This window comes from Peromyscus leucopus, chromosome 5 (genome assembly GCF_004664715.2).
Source record: "Peromyscus leucopus breed LL Stock chromosome 5, UCI_PerLeu_2.1, whole genome shotgun sequence".
Classification (NCBI taxonomy): Eukaryota; Metazoa; Chordata; class Mammalia; order Rodentia; family Cricetidae; genus Peromyscus; species Peromyscus leucopus.
The window spans coordinates 53,853,843-53,867,546 of record NC_051067.1 but is presented as its reverse complement, the minus strand read 5'-3'; positions in this window follow the sequence as shown (position 1 = coordinate 53,867,546).

The following is a 13,704-nucleotide window of genomic DNA, read 5'->3' as shown; positions in this document are numbered from 1 at the left end:
CTGGGGATTTGATCACAGGTCCTCATGCCTGTGTAGCAAGCACCCTTACCCATCGATACACTGGTCTTCTCGTTATAAATATCCTTTCAAATGATTTGGTAACCTGGATCTGGAGCACAAAGCTACAGGATTAATCAAGGCAAATCCCAGTACACCTCTGTTTGCCCATTGTCGGGAACATTCTCTTGCCATTCAGGTATGACAGTAGAAATAAGGAAATAGTAGTGAGCATTTCTTTGTTTGCAGCTTTTTTTCATGTTTGTATTTCAGGTGGTCAGAACCACTTTGAGGTACCTTCCTGTTTTTTCATCTTTCAAAGGTGTTTTCCTATTTAAAAATGTTGAGTGTGATGACAGCAAAGAACACACTCTCCCAAACAAATCCAATGGATCGGGGATAGAGAGATGGCTCAGCAGTTAAGAGCCATGGCTTCTTTGCAAAGGAGCAGTGTTTGACTCCACCACTGATATGTTGGCTCATAATGCACATAACTCCAATTTCAGGGGATCTGATTCCCTCTTCTGGCTCTGTAGTCATGCTGTACTGCACATGGTACACAGACAGACACCCATATGTAAAATAAAACAATAAAATTAGAGATGAGACAAATTCAAATCCTTATGAATGGTCTCACAAAATGTCACAGAGGAGCCTCCCTAGCAAGCAAGAAAATGGAGCAATACACTGGAAAAAAATATCTAAATGGCATCTTCTAGAATCATCCTCTTATAATTACTATAATCTTGGTTGTATTTTGAGTTATAGTTGTCCTGCTATTCCAGTCTAATGCTTATAATGAACAGAAATTATCACACTATTTCAGAAAAATTCAAACCAGAAGTTACATATGTGTTCTTCCTGTCAATATGATGGTTAAATAATGATTGGCAACATGACAGGCTCTAGGATCATCTAGAGAATTAGCCGCTGGGAGTGGCAGAGAGCCATCATCTAGATTAGTTTATTTGAGGTGGGAAGACCCACTGAAAATTCAGGCAGCAGTACCATTCTATGATCTGGATGGAACCAAAAGCAGAGAACAAGCTGAGCACCAGCATCTATTGCTCTCTGCTCCCTGACTGTGGATTCAGTGCGACCAGCAGTGTCAAGAGCTTGCAGCCATGACTTTGCTGCCCAGATGGGCTGAGCCTCAAACTGAGCCAAACAAACCCTTCATTCTTCCCATAAGTTGCTTTAGTAGAGGATGTTTGTCACAAAGAGACAAGTGACTAAGAACATTGAGTGTTTCATGAATGCACAAAAAAGTCAGTAGGAATTGTATGCCTTTTCAGTTTCTAATGCTTTTTTTTTCTGTTTCAAAAGTAAGTTTAGAAGAAATGTTGGAGTTTATTTAACATTTTGCTAATCTCTTTATTTTTCAATACTATATTAAATCTATATGATACTACCATGACTTTAAGTAAATACAAAATGTTTAATAATAAGTCACAAGATTTGTGTTTCTCTGGTTTTTATCTGTTCTTTACTGTTAGTACTGGAAATTCAATTAAGTGTCCTGTGCATGTTAGAGAATGGTGGCATCTCTAAGTTATACCCTATACCACTGTTTGCATCTTATTTTAAGACAGGATCTCCCTCAGTTGCCCATGTTTGCTTTGAGCTCACTGATGAGTCCACACTTGCTTGTTACTACTGGTTCTCCCCTTCTTCACCCGAATATCTGGGAATACAGGCCTATACCATCATGTCTGGCTCTGCTGCAAAACAAAGGACATATTCAATGACATTTCCTTCCAATACACAGCCTGCTTGTGTATCTCAGGAAAGCTATGTATTAGGAAGCTGGTATTAGTTCTATTTTTACTGAGGACTAAATTTCAGATTCTGAATTACCCACCCTGCATTGTGCACGAATAGAGATGAGTCTGGACTACCTCTGGCCTCTTGCCTCCAAATATAATGCACACCCTTGCTATTATTTAAAGAATTTGCAGGCATCATGCACTTCACTGCAATTTAGGGTTCAACTTTCTCCCCATCCTGGCAGAGGTTCTGGTTGGCAGCCCTCTGCTGCAGCCGTCTCTCTCCAAGCTGGCAGGCCTATTTAGGGGCGGTGGTATTTATGCAAAGATAATACAGAACAGCAATTACCTGCTCATCTGTTCTCCAGGCTGATTGTCAATCACAGCCAAGCAGTTGTTTAAAAGCCTTGTCAATCAGAAAGTTCATCTCCCATAAAGGTCTGCCTTTTCCTCATTGAGAATCTGGCCTCATCCGTGTCTCTTAAACAAAATACCTCATTCTGTACCCTTTGCTGTTCTGTGTGGACCTCTACCCTCAGATTATCTAAATTTCCTGCTTCCAAAGGCTGAAGGCGTGTGACACAGTGGCAATAGCTGGACATGGCAATGTGACAGAAACGGGAGAATCTCTCTGCTAACGTGCCCATCTGCATGTCTCACTCGGACTGAAACAAGCACATTTGATTCCTCACCTAGCTTCTCCAAGAAGGAAAATTCACCTCCACCTCCATGCATATTGAGTGTCTTTGCCTGTGCAATTTGCTTCAGCTTTGTCATTAGCCACCCACTCCTCCCAAATAGAGCACTTTCCTCTCACACTGCCTTCTGCTTAACAAAATGAAGCGTGTGCTTTGCAGTTGGGGCTGCAGGTCAATGGTTAAATTGTTCTTGCCTCAGAAGATATATTTTCATGTGTTGAATCATATCCATGAGATTAGCACCATTTGCACCTGTAATAAAGATACAGGTAGAACAGGGCATGGAGCCAGGAAAAAATGCTCAGATCCTCTGTCTCCTGTCTAGAATTCACTGCTGTAAATTATCTAATTTTCGTTTATTTGGAGACTAGTATTAGCAGAAGTGATTTAACATTTTTGCTTTCTTTTTTCTTTAGAGAACATAGACGGAAACTTGCAGAGTAGCTCACATGGCAACTCTGACATTAGTCTGGGGTACAGGGGAGGGCCCTGGAAGTCAGACTACAGGTATTGAAAGAATCACAGACATACTGATCTTATTTGTAACATAAATGCTTATACAGTATGTTTTCTAGATGTCCTGCTTTTCTAAAAACAATTTCTCTACTTAACAGAGGATGACAAAACCTGGAGTAATTTAAAAATTACTATAAAGCACTCAAATTCAGAGAAGTTCGACTCCTATGCAAGGATGAAGTGCTATCATTACCATGTGCTCCCATCTCAGATCCAAAGAAAAACAACAAGGAAGACACTTGGGAGGGAAAAGGACAGAGACAAGAATTAAAAGCATGATTAGAACTAAAAGAAGGATAAGAAAATGGAGTGAGATCCCTGAGGCCCAGGAGGCTGATGAAAAAATGACCTTCTCCCCATATTTCTTGATCTGTGGAAGAATTTGCTCTGGACCTCAGAATGTCTGTGTGGCCAGAGCATTGCTTAGTGTGTGTAGAGTCAAGTTAAGACCTATGCTTATGTAAAATTGGTGGAACCAGGTAGTAATAGGAGCTTTAGCAAGGAACTATCCTTCATGGATAATTTCCAAACAGTGGTGCCTTTTTGGCAAAGAGAACCTTCTCCTGATTTTTAATTATGACAAGAACAAATTCAATATTCATTCCCTATACAATCATCCCCTAAAGCATTTGCAACCCAGTTCATGATGCAGTCATTTGCTCCCCTTGCTTAAGTCACCGGTAATCTTTTATTTCTACTTTCCTACCATTTTCTTGGTCCATATTAGATTACCTTCTTTGCAAATGACTTTTTGATACCATAATTATCATCATGGCTGGACCTTCATTGGCATTATAACCATGAAAATATATCACACAGTTTTGGTCTCCTTTGCAGAAGTTGTTTTTGGGGACAAGGTCACTTTGTAATTCAGACTATGTTTTAGAGTAAGAACCTAATGCCCTGTATGTGTGTGAAAGTTGTGTGACAGTCTGCATGAGGAAAGATAGTTACTTGACAAATAGAGTGTCAGAAATCTTTCCTGTTGACTATGCTATGAGAAGAAGGTGTTATTTGATAATTGGGTGTGGTGAATGGGTTTAAAGGACAACCTAGGTGTCAGGTGGGAAGTTAGATGCTATCCAGACGTAGTCAGGGCAGTTGTTTTTCAAGACAGATGTACAGAAAAGAGTTACCTAACACCACAGCTAGGCATAGATCAGTTACTTGATAATCTCAGTTACCCTTCTAGATCCATCACTCCATTGACACCAGTGCTTTGCTTTCTTCAGGTTGCACCAACCTACAGACCAGCATTTTATGAGGGTAGCACGTCCCATATTGCTGTAGTCATGAGATTGAACCAAAGGGTGACTGAGTTCAAAGACAGCATCTCTACCAGGGAAAATGTCTCTTAGGCGGTGGTAAAGTTTGAGACTCTCCCTACTGGATATTGGGAATGCTGAGATCGCCCACAGTTCTTTTATTGTTCAAGATTGTTTATCCTGGGTTTTTTTGTTTTTCCATATGAAGCAGAAAATTATCCTATTTGTTAAAGGTGTTGTTTCCCTGCTTTATTTTTCTGTCCATTTGTCATTTGTATTTAGGAAGGTTACTATTTTTTTGTGAGTTAATCTTGTATACAGCCACTTTGCTAGGGTATTTTATCAGCTGTAGAGTTTCCTGGTGGAAATTTTAGGGTCACTAATGTATATTGTCACATTATCTGCAAATAAAGATACTTTAACTTCTCCCTTCCCAATTTGTATCGTTTTGGTTTTCAGTTATCTAATTGCTCTAGCTAAGACTTACAGTAATATATTGAATAGACATGGCAAGAGTGGACAGCCTTGACTTGTTCCTGATTTTCATGGAATTTCTCTGAGTTTCTTGCCATTTAATTTGATGTTGGCAATAGTCTGTAATTGCCTTTATTATGTTGAGATATGTTCCTTGTATGAGGTATGTCTCTCCAGGACTTTTTACATGAAGGGGTGTTGGATGTGGTCAATGGTCTTTTCTACATTAATGAAATGATAATGTGTTTTTTTTTTGTTCAGTCTGTTTATATGGCAAATTATATTTATTATTTTATGTTTGTTGAACCATCCCTGCACCTCTGGAATGAAGCCTACTTGATTATGCTGGATCACTTTTTGATGAGTTCTGGGATTCAGTTTGCAAATATTTTATTGAGTAAGTTTGCATTTATGTTTATATAGGAGATTAGTCTGTAATTCTCTTTCTTTGTTGAGTATTTATGTGGCTTGGGCATCAGGGTAACTGTGGTCTCATGAAATGATTTGGTCAATGTTCCTTTTGTTTCTATTTTATGGAATAGTTTGAGAAGTATTGGCATTAGCTCTTATTGAAAATCTGGACTAATACCATCCAGCCCTGTAGATGAAATTCTAACCTGTCTTAGTAAATGAGAAACACAGAGCCAAATACAAGTTAAAGCCTAAGAGATCAGAGCAAGAGCCATGATTCCCTTTAGCTTACCACTTGCTACCATCGCTTCCTGAGAGAGAGAGAGAGAGAGAGAGAGAGAGAGAGAGAGAGAGAGACCTTCTCCTGTGTGACCTTTTTATTGTCTTTCTGTTCTACCTTCTCATTGACTCTAAACCCAACCACATGATTTCCTCATCACTGCCTGTCTATACAGACCTCCAGGTCTCTATAGTTGGTACTGGGATTAAAGGTTCGCTCACTGCTTGGCTGTGTCCTTTACCACACAGAGACTCTGTCTGCCATGTGGTCAGAATGAGGGCGTGTGCTGGATTTCTGCTAAATGGCTTGCCTTTAGCTCTGATCCCCAGGCAACTTTATTTATTAACATACAAATAAAATCACATTTCATCACAAATAAAATACCACCATACAGTTTTGAACAGTTTTTGGTTGGGAGATGTTTAATGAGTGATTTTATTTCACTAGAGGTCATAGGTCTGTTTAAGATGGCACAAAAACAGACACTGATCACTACAATAGAATTAAAGACACAAACATTAATCCACACACCTATGGACACCTGATTTTTTTAGAAAGAAGCCAGAAATGCACATTGTAAAAAAGACAGCATCTTTAATAAATGATCCTGATGAAACTAGATAGCTACATTGACATAGGAAAAGACTTTTATCTTACAATACTTAATGATATCTTCCTGATTAGTATATCTAAAACTATATTATTCTGTTTCAAGACTGATAATATTTTATTTTATTGATAAAATATAATATATTTTAATCAGTTTCTTATCAGTTCAGTATTTGTTTAGGTATTTATAGTTTCCCATTGTAATAAAATAAAATTTGATGTTGTCTCTCTTACTTATATATTTGTACATATATATGAAATATATGTATTGGGCATGAGTTTTCTAGTGTTTCTGGAAACTGTGTTTTTCTTCTTGGGAATCAATGACACCTATTTTTAAAATGTAATGAAAGCAAACTTCATGATAATAAGGAATCAGACTAATCCCCAGTGAATTGTGGTGATTTACTTCCTAAATCTCTCCATCTTCCTTCCCACTCAATACTTGTGAATTAAGTGTTTGAATTTCCTCACATGCCTTGAACCCAATGTACTACTTCCTCTTGGGAGCAGACAGTAGAAGTACAGTTGGTCTATAGCTATTGGGATCCAAATGAAGCATTCCGTCAGGAGAGAGAATTATTTTGCAATGTCTTCATTTTTTTTTCTCAGAAACAAAGAATGTAAGAATATATTTGACTAGATTCCTTTATTCTCAGGCCAGAAGAATATTAAATAAATATCTGGTAATGGAGAGAATATACTGTTGTCAAATAGAAAAGGGCAAGTTGCCCTTAAATTATTTTTTAGGCATATAAAGATAATTTTTAGAGTGTCAATCAGAGGGCAATGTTAATCTACAGGTGGTGTCAATCTATGGAAAGACTCTCAGTCATTCTGTTAACTACAAATACCACACAGCAACAGTTTATTAGTTTTCTGTAAGAGAAGTAAATTGCCACATGCTAATGTGAGAAGTACTTAGGAAAGATGCAGTGATCTCTTCTCCCCTCTTTCTGAGATTTTTTTTTTAATAATGCTAAAATCTTAGCAATGAAATTGAGATGTTAAAATGTGAAATCTTGATTTTGAAAGATATTTTAAAACTAGCCTCTAAATGATAGCTCTCACTTAAACTTTTAGTAAGTTTTTGGAAAGAGGGTACCTTGGAGGAAAATAGTTCCTACTCATCATTAAGTAATCATCATTGATGGGATTGCATTGAGTCTGTAGATTGCTTTTGGTAAAATTGTCCTTTTTACTATGTTAATCCTATCTATCCATGAGCATGGGAGATCTTTCTATTTTCTGATATGTTCTTCTTTTTTTTTTTTCTTCAGAGACTTAAAGTTCTTGTCATACAGGTCATTTACTTGCTTAGCTGGAGTTACCCCAAGGTATTTTATATTATTTGTGGCTATTGTAAAGGATGATGTTTCTCTGATTTCTTTCTCAGACTGTTTTGTCATTTGTATATAGGAAGGCTAAAATAGAAGTTTCTTTTTAGTTAATCTTGTATCCTGCCACATTACTGAAGGTGTTTATCAGCTGTAGGAGTTCCCTGGTAGAATTTTTGGGGTCACTTATGTATACTATCATATTGTCTGCAAATAGCAAAAGTTTGACTTCTTCCTTTCTGCTGTGAAATGTCATTCTGTATGTTATGAATATATGTTTGATAAATAAAATGCTGATTGGCCAGTAGCCAGGCAGGAAGTATAGGCAGGATAAGCAGACAAGGTGAATTCTGAGAAGAGGAAAGCTCATTCAGGAGTCACCAGCCAGACACCGGAAACAAGATGTGAAGGCAAAACTGAGACAAGTTACCAAGCCATGTGGCTAAACATAAATAAGAATTATAGGTTAATTTAAATGTAAGAGCTAGTCAGTAATAAACCTGAGCTAATGGCCATATGGTTTATAAGCAATATAAGCCTCTGTGTGTTTATTTGGTCTGAGTGGCTGCAGGACTGGACAGAACAAGGAAAAATTTCAGCTACACTTTCCAATTTGTATCCCCTTGATCTCCTTTTGTTGTCTTATTGCCCTAGCTAGAAATTCAAGTACTATATTGAATAAATATGGGGGAGTAAGCAGCCTTGTCTCATTCCTGATTTTAGTGTAATTGCTTTGAGTTTTTCTTTATTGAACTTGATGTTGGCTGTCAGCTTGCTCTATATTGTTTTTATTATGTTTAGGTATATTCCTTGTATCCCTGATCTCTCCAAGACCTTTATCATGAAGGGGTGTTAGATTTTGTCAAAGGCTTTTTCAGCATCTAATGAGATTATCATGTTTTTTTTTTTCCTTTTAGTTTGTTTATATGGTGGATTACATTGACAGATTTTTCACATGTTGGATCATCCCTGCATCTCTGGGATGAAGCCTACTTGGTTATGGTGAATAATTCTTTTGAAATGTTCTTGGGTTCGGTTTGCCAATATTTTTTTAGTATTTTTGCATCAATTCTCATGAGGGAGATTGGTCTGTAATTCTATTTCCTAGTTGTATCTCTATGTGATTTGGGTATCATACCAAAAGCAATCTACAGACTTAATACAATCCCCATCAAAATACCAACACAATTCTTCAAAGACCTGGAAAGAACAATACTCAACTTTATATGGAAAAACAAAACACCCAGGGCAGCTAAAAGAATCCTGTACAATAAAGCAACCTCTGGAGGTATCACCATCCCTGACCTCAAGCTCTACTATAGACCTATAGTAATAACAGCTTGGTATTGGCATAAAAACTGACATGTGGATCAATGCCACCGAGTTGAAGACCCTGACATTAATCCACACACATATGAACACCTGATCATGTGTGACAAAGAAGCCCAAAATGTACAATGGAAAAAAGAAAGCATCTTCAACAATTGGTGCAGGCATAACTGTATGACAACATGTAAAAGATTGCAAAAAGATCCATATCTATCACCATGCACAAATTCAAGTCCAAGTGGATCAAAGACCTCAACATAAATCCAGTTACACTGAACTTGATAGAAGAGAAAGTGGGAAGTAGTGTTGTACATATTAGCACAGGAGACCACTTCCTAAATATAATACCAGTAGCACAGACACTGAGAGCAACAATTAATAAGTGGAACTTCCTAAAACTGGGAAGCATTTGTAAGGCAAAGGCACAGTCAATAACATAAAACACCAGCCTACAGAATGGGAAAAGATCTTTATCAACCCCACATCTGACAGAGAGCTGATCTCCAAAATATATAAAGAATTCAAGAAACTAGATATCAAAATATTGAACAATCCAATTTTAAAATGGGCTACAGAGCTACACAGAGAATTCTCAATAGGAGAATCTCAAATGGCTGAAAGTCATTTAAGGAATTGTTCAACATCCTTAGTCATCATGGAAGTGCAAATCAAAACTACTCTGAGATACCATCTTAAACCAGTCAGAATGGCTATGATCAAAAACACTGATAACAGCTTTTGTTGGAGAGGATATAGAGCAGGGGGAACACTCCTACACTGTTGGTGGAAGTGCAAACTTATACAGCCACTTTGGAAATCAATATGGTGGTTTTTCAGAAAATTGGGAATCAATCTAACTCAAGACTCAGTTATACCACTCTTCGGCATATACCCAAGGAATGCTCAATACCACAAAGACACATGCTCATCTATGTTCATTCCTAATAACCAAAACCTGGAAACAACCTAGATATCCATCAACCAATGACTAGATAAAGAAAATTTGGCACATATACACATTGGAGTACTACTCAGCAGTAGAAAACAAAGACATCATGAAATTTGCAGGCAAATGGATAGAACTAGAAAATATGTTCCTGAGTGAGATAACCCAAACTCAGAAGGACAACATGGTATGTACTCACTCATAAGTGTATACTAGATGTAAAACAAAGGATAACCAGACTACAACCCATAGCTCCAGGGAAGCTAGCTAACAAGGGAAACCCTACAAGGGATGCATGGATCACCCTGGGAAGGAGAAATAGATGAGATCTCCATGAGTAACCTGGGGGTGAAGTGAGGCAATGTAGGGTAGGGAATGGGGGATGAGAACATAAGGGAACAGGTTTGTCAAGCTGGAACAAGGACAGAGTGGGAGAGCAAGGAAAGAGATACCATGTTAGAGGGAAACATTATGGGGATAGGGAAAAACAGAGTGCTAGAGAAGTTCCCAGGATTCTACAAGGATGACCCCAGCTTAGACTACTAGCAATAGCGGAGAGGATACCTGAACTGGCCTACTCTGGTAATCAGATTTGTGAATATCCTAACTGTCACCATAGAACCTTCATCCAGTAACTGATGGGAATGATGCAGAGATCCACAGCCAAGCACCAGGCTCAGCTCCAGAAGTCCATTTGAAGAGAGAGAAGAGGGATTCTATGAGCAAGGAGCCTCAAGATCACGATGGGGAAACCTACAGAGACAACCAAACCAAACTATTGGGAACTCATGAACTGTGGACCAATAGATGTGGAGCCTCCATGGGACTAGACTAGGCCCTCTGCATAGGCAAGTCAGTTGTGTAGCTTGACCTTTTTAAGGGGCCCCCTGGCAGTGAGATCAGGTTCCATCCCTGGTGCATGAGAAAGCTTTTTTGGAGCTCAATGCCTATGGTGGGACACCTTACACAGTCTTGATGCAAGGGGAGGGGCTTGGACCTGCCTCAACTGAATGTACCAGGCTCTGCTGACTCCCCTTGGGAGGCCTTGCCTTGGAGGAGGTGGGAATGGCAGGTAGGTTCAGGGGAAGGCTGGAGGGACAGGAGGAGAAAGGAGAGGGGGATCTGTGGTTGGTATTTTTAAATGAAAAGAAATTTTCTTAATAACAAAAAAGAAAAAAGTCATGATTATGAGCAAGGCATCCTAACAGTTAATATTTAATGCTGAGAACAGAGCTCAAAATAGCTGCACAGCTCTAAGTAATGATTGGCTAATTGAGGTCTTTGTCATAGTCTTTAATAGTTTTGGATTGTTTACTGGGGCTTTCGTGCATAATGTCCCTGCCATTCCCAGATGCTAGTAATGATTCCAAATTTTTGTCTTTTGTCTCTTGAGCTGGAAATTGTAATTTAAAAATGAAGGTACCTCAAATATTTTAGGATGATTAGATTTCATGTCAAATTCACATAATCCAGAATTATCTGAGAATGGAGACTCAATAATGGAATGTATGGATTTAGGGGAGTCTGTGGGAGATTACTTATTGTATTACATTCATTGATGTGGGAAGACCTGGCACACCGTAGACAGTGTCATTCCCTGAGCAGGACATCCTGGATTATACAAGAGTGGAGGAGGAACTCTGAGCACTAGCAAGCATGGATTAATTTATTGCTCTCAACTTCTGGATGTGGAAGTAATGTGACTTTCTGCTTAAAGTTTCTGCTGCCTTGACATTCCCACAGTGGTGAACTATAATCTGGAATTGTGAGCCAAATAGATGTTTTCTTCTATAAGCTGCTTTTATCACAGTGTATTATCTAAGCAATTGGAAAGGAAAATAAGACAGTATTTTTAGTGTATTCTTTTTAGATTAGTAATGATAATTTATATCAAATGTTTCTTCCCAGTTTGGTTAAAAGGTACTATATCATGTTGAGAAATATAATTATCATTCTGAAAATAATCCCTACTTATTTTTTATCAAGTTTAAATGAAAATTGACGAGAAAAAGATAAGATGATCCATTACAATATTACTTAAAGTTGTAACTACAAAATGCTGTGTATATTAAGCTTGCAGATACTTTTTACATCCACATTTAAATTGAAAATACTGTCAGTGTGTCTCATTACACATACTACAGCATTGTTACAAAACATCATCATCCTGGGGGCTGTGCCAAATCTAACACCTGAATTGAGACATCCTTTTTTTTTTTTTTTTTTTTTTTTTTTTGTGTGTGTGTGTGTGTGTGTGTGACACTCTCGGTGCTAATTGCTGTTGGCACCACTCAACTGTTAGAATGAATAGCTTCTGTACACAATGGCACTCTAAAACAGAGTGACACCAAACAGTTATTGTTAAGAAAGGAACAGGTGAAAGCCTACCCATTTCATGCATTAGTCAGGATAATGATGTATGATTGTGCATCTTGGTTCCCATGCCCTCTTTCTTATTATGATTCAAGGATTCAGTTTATGCTAACTCCACCACCACCACACACACCTACCTACAAGACTGCATACATACAGTAGCAAACACATTTGCCTAAAAATAACTGGAGCTTTTTCTCTCAGTGTTCTGGGGTCCAAAATTTCAAAATCAGGATTGACTATTTCAGGTGGCAAGGAGGGAAAGCCTAACACTCTACCAGCTTCTAGTAACTTCTAGAAATAATTTGTCTTCCCTGATTACTCCATATTCTTCCTCCATATTCCCATTTCCTTCTCTTTGTCTGATTCTCCTTTCTCTAATAGGGTCTCTAGTAGGATTTATGGTCCAGCCTAGTCTAGAATGAGCTCTTCTCAATGTCCTTACAATAATAACTGTGAAGGCAAATTACAAGCAAGGTCATATTCTGAGTCCTCGGGTACTCATATTTTTTGAGAGATGCAATTTGATATGCTATGCTCATTATGTATGAACTCCTTGGGATACCACTTTAGGATATAAGAGCTCAATCTTTCCCTGCTCCCCCTCTCCCTTCTCCTTCCTTCTCCTGTCCTCCCAATCCCTCCTCTCCCCTTCCCTCTCCTGTCCTCCCCTCCCTCATTCCCCCCCCTTCAATTCCCTCCCCTCCTCTCTCTTTTTCCCTTCTCCTCACCTCTCTTCCCTTACTTTCCTCACTTCTTTTTCTCAAGATGAGTATTGCTCTGTAACACAGACTGGCCTGGGACTCACTGACTGGTCCAGGCTGGCCCAGGCTGGCCTCAGACTTGAAGAAATCCCACTGCCTCAGCCTTCCATGAAATTTTTGGTCACCAAGGAATTGTTTTTATTTGCAGTTACACGTTTCTCTCTCTGTTTTAATATTCATATTCTCTAAAATTGCTTCAGCCACCTATTCTGAATTTGTCCCAACACCAAATTAACTAAGCAGGGCTCATGTGGGTTCACAGAGACTGAAGCAGCAAGCACAGGTCCTCTACATATGTGTTATGACTGTTAGCTTGATGGTGTTGTGGGGATCCTATCAATAGGAGCAGTGAATCTCTGACTCTTTTGCCTGCTCCTAAGACTCTTCTCCTCCTGTTGGGTTGCCTTGCCCAACGTACATATGAGGGCATTCACCTTGTCTTATTGTATATTGTATCTTGTTTCATCCTGTCTGGCTGTTCTTTCTAGGAGGCTACTCCTTCCAGAAGAGGAAACAGAGGGGGTGTGGAACTGGGGCAGAGGGGAGGTGCAGGGAAGCTAGAAGTAATGGAGGGAGGGGAAACTGTGCTTAGGATTTATTGTATGAGAAAAGGATCTATTTTCAATACAAATTTAAAAATGTAAAAATGCCAATGCTTCCCTGTTGATGTAACCAACCGTCTTATTAAATAAGAAACACAGAAACAATGTAAAAGAGAAAGTCGAGAGGTCAGAGCTCAGAGCTAAATCTCACCCTTCCTTCTGCTGTCCCAGCTTCGCGAAAAGAGACCTACTTCCTGTCGGTTAGTTTTTTTAAAGTATGTTGTTCTGCCTTCTCATTGGTTGTAAACCCAAACACATGACTGCCTCGTCACTGTCTGAATGTACAGCCCCCTAGGTCTTAAAGGTATATGTCTCCAATGCTGACTGTATCCCTGAA